Raw genomic sequence first — 3847 nt, forward strand, 5'->3', positions numbered from 1 at the left:
GGAACTGACTACACAGCACATAACAACAACGATAATCTTTACACAGAAGCAGGTTGCCAGATCTTTCTCCCACTGAGCTCTGCTGGGTGAGTTCAAACTGCCAACCTTTCTGTTAACCAAGTGTTTGAACCATTAGCACATTTGTTAGAAAAGAGGGGAAGTCTCAAGTCAGTAAGCTACCACATCAAGAACCTAGGAAAAAAAGCCCTTGGAGTGCTTAACAGATCCCATACAGAATGACTGGATGGACTGGGCCTCAATTCAGGATGCAGTGGGGTTTCCACAGGTGAAGCCACCCTGGAAATAAACCAACATTCCAAAACTACGTAAATGATACAGAAGAGTACTCGCTAAGAGGCAGCATGGTGTGGGTGGCATAGTAATTCAGCTAGATCAGGGCCTAAAGCCTGACTCTGTCTAGTCAACGTAACTACTCACGGGCAAGTTGAAGAAGACCCTGACATTTCTGCACATTGAATCTCCTCGACCCAGGGTCAGAGAAGACCAGTAGCAGCAGAAATGAGGGGCATAGAAGTGGGCTTCCCAGCCTATGGAGCAAGTAAAGCTGAGTGACTGAGCAGAAGGCTTGCTTGCAGAGTGGGATGCCTCCAGGCACTTAGTTGGAGGAACTAGGTTTGCTACCTCCTGGAGTCAAATGCCTTCAGGTTGAGGTTTACCGTGGAATGGAGTGCCCTGTGGGCATTTGTCAGCAGCCCTAAAAGAACTTTATGACATTTACAGAGCAGAATTTTGTAACACTGTCAGAGGCCAGACCAAGGACCACAGAGAGACTTGCCTTCAGTTATGGTTGACAAAATGCTGTCCAAACTGAAAAAACTGTGTCCTGAGCATTTCTGACCCAGAATTGTAACCTATTAACTTCCCTAATGTTTAAACCCCACAACTGTGAGGCTGGTGACTGAATTCTATGTGGCCATTGCAATTAATTATTGAATGCAGTTGAGTAGTAAGTATTATAGGATGAATCTTTTGACACTCATTTATTTGCAGATTGTGTTACAACAGTGCATTTAATTTTATCCTGAGAACGCCTGTTCTTGTTGAGGCTGAACAGTCTCCCTTTATTTCAGAACAAGGAAAACTTTTTTCAAGTCTTTTTACCTAAAACTCTTCCTCTATTTCAAGTCAGCTATTTTCTCCTTAAAAGTACAAACTAAATAGGTTGGAATCTGCAAAGGATGTTATTTATTTAACTTACTGGGTGGCATAAAATATTTTTTTAAAATGCCTTCTAGGACAAAGATAAAGTGTCTATCGTCCAGACCATATCTTGGAGGGAAACGGGCAAACCACAAACTGAGAGACCATCTGGAAATCCATCTGTCTAATAGAAGTCAAGAAATCTGTAACTAAAACATTGACTCCCTATGAACTATTTAGCCACATCTGGTAGGATTAGAGAAAGCATGCTGAGGGTTTACATGTGTTAGAAGTCCCAGCAGATCAAAGACTTAACTTGATCTCCTTCCTAGTAGATCTAAAATCATCTGCCACTCATTGCAAAAATGCGAAAGAAGCTCTTCCCTCTCTGTAAATGTGCATATATATAAGTAGGAACTCCAAAGGCAGAATTTTAAAGAGTTATCTCTTTGAGATGAAGGTTTTAATAAAATTTTTTTACTTCGGTAAATAATACAATTACAGAAATTTTGAAAATATTGTTAAGTGCTTTCCAGTTGGTTCCGACTTGTTGCGATGTTGCATGGGATTTCCAAGACTATAAATCTTTGTGGGAACAGTAAGCATCATTTTCTGAAAGAACAGCTTGAGGACTCTAGCCACCGACCTTGTGGTTTGCAGTCCAGTGCAATTCACAGAAAAATAACCCCAAAGTGGTCAAGGATGGTCAACCTCAGTAGTAATCAGGGTATAAAAGCTAAAATTACACAGATAATTACTAATGTTGGCAAGGATGTGGGTTGATGGGGACTCATACACTATAGGTGGGAGTGTAAAGTGGTATAGGTACTGGAGAGTAACGGCAATTTTCTAGTGAAAGTGAAGAAACATACTCTAGCTCACCTAGAGAAACTCTGGGATATGTGTCAACGGAGAAATGTCCAAGAATGCTCACTTCAGCATTGTTTATAATAATGAAGTTTGAAATATCCCAAATGATCATAAACGGGGAATGTATAAATTGTGTTAATTTTCCATGTTGAAAATTATGAACTAAATTTACACATATCAACATGGATTAATCTTAATGTTGAGTGCAAAAAGTGAGTTGCAGATACTATTGTGTAAATTTTTTTAAAAAAACATTTTATTGTGCTTTAGGTGAAATTTTACATAGCAAATAAGTTTCCCAATCAAAGTTCCATGGCATAGGTTGCACTTCCCACAATATGTCAGCACACTCCCTGTTTCCTCCCTGGGTCCCATTTCCATTTGTCTCATTTTCGTATCCCTCAGTCTTTTCATCTTTGTTGTTGGGCAAATACTGCCTTGGTCCTTGCCTATAGTTCTGAGGAACACATTCTTTATGCTGCTTGCTTTATAGTCCCATTTAATATTTGACTGGGAGGTCGCCTCTAGGAGTGACAAGTTAGAAGGTTTTCTCAGGGAACTAGTCTTGGGAGTTCCTCTAATTTCTTTCCAACCAGTAAGTCTAGTCTTTCTATTTTTTTGGCTTTGAATTTTATTCTACTTTTTATTTTTTTTTTAGCTCATTCTAATCGAGACCTTCTGCTGTGAACTTGGTCAGAGTAGTCAGTAGTGATAGCCAGGCCTGATCTAGTTCTTCTGGTCTCAGGTTGGAGGAGGCTATGATTCATGTAGGCCATTAGTCCTTTAGATGAACTCTCCCTTGAGTTTTTGTTTTTCTTCGTTCTCCTGTACTACAGGCAGGAAGAGACCAATAGTTGCTCCTTAGTATTTGTATAAATATTAAGAATACATTAATTCTTCCTCTTACAAACAGGAAGCAGATAAGCATGCCCTTTTTTATTACTCCTCTACTTGGTATATATCCTCAAGCAATAAGAGCTGTGACACACCCATGTTCATTAAAGCACTATTCACAATAGGAAAAAGATGGAGACAACCTAAATGCCCATCAACAGATGATGGTTAAACAAACTTTAGTACATACACACAATAGAATACCACACAATGTTGAAGAAGAATGATGAATCTGTGAAACACCTCACAACATGGATGAACCTGGAAACTTTATGCTGAATGAAATTGTCAATTGAAAGGACAAATAAGGTACAAGAGCATTGTGTAAAGTTAAGAAAATATTTCCTTGATAAAGGAAACATTCTATGATGGTTAATGAAGTTTGAGGGAAAGGAAAAGTATTCATGGGCTAGAAGGTTGTTGTTGTTAAGTGCCGTTGAGTCGGTTCCAACCCATAGCGACTCTGTACAGGGTTTCCGAGGCTGTAAATCTTTACGGGAGCAGAAAGCCTCATCTTTCTCCCGGGGAGCAGCTGGTAGTTTCGAACTGCTGACTTTGCGGTTCACAGCCCGATTTGTAACCATTACGCTACCAGAGCTCCTTTATTGTAAGGTAGTCATATATTAACATGTAATAAGGTAGTTAATATAAGGTAGTCATATATTAACATGGGTGATGGAGAAGGCAATGTACAAGAGGGAGGTTGGCAAAGGAAAGATGAAGGTAGTGGAAGACTAAGGGAGGAATGCACGAGTTAAAGTGAACGGAGGTAAATATTGTTAACTGATGGTACAAGGAAGGAATTGAAATTATTGTAATGAAATTAAGCATATGATTTTTTGGATGTAAAACTAATGTTGGCTCTATAAACCTTCACTCAATTCACAATAAAAATGTTTTGTTTTTTAATAAAAAACACACC

Source organism: Chrysochloris asiatica, unplaced genomic scaffold (assembly GCF_000296735.1).
Source record: "Chrysochloris asiatica unplaced genomic scaffold, ChrAsi1.0 scaffold00017, whole genome shotgun sequence".
In the NCBI taxonomy this organism is placed as follows: Eukaryota; Metazoa; Chordata; class Mammalia; order Afrosoricida; family Chrysochloridae; genus Chrysochloris; species Chrysochloris asiatica.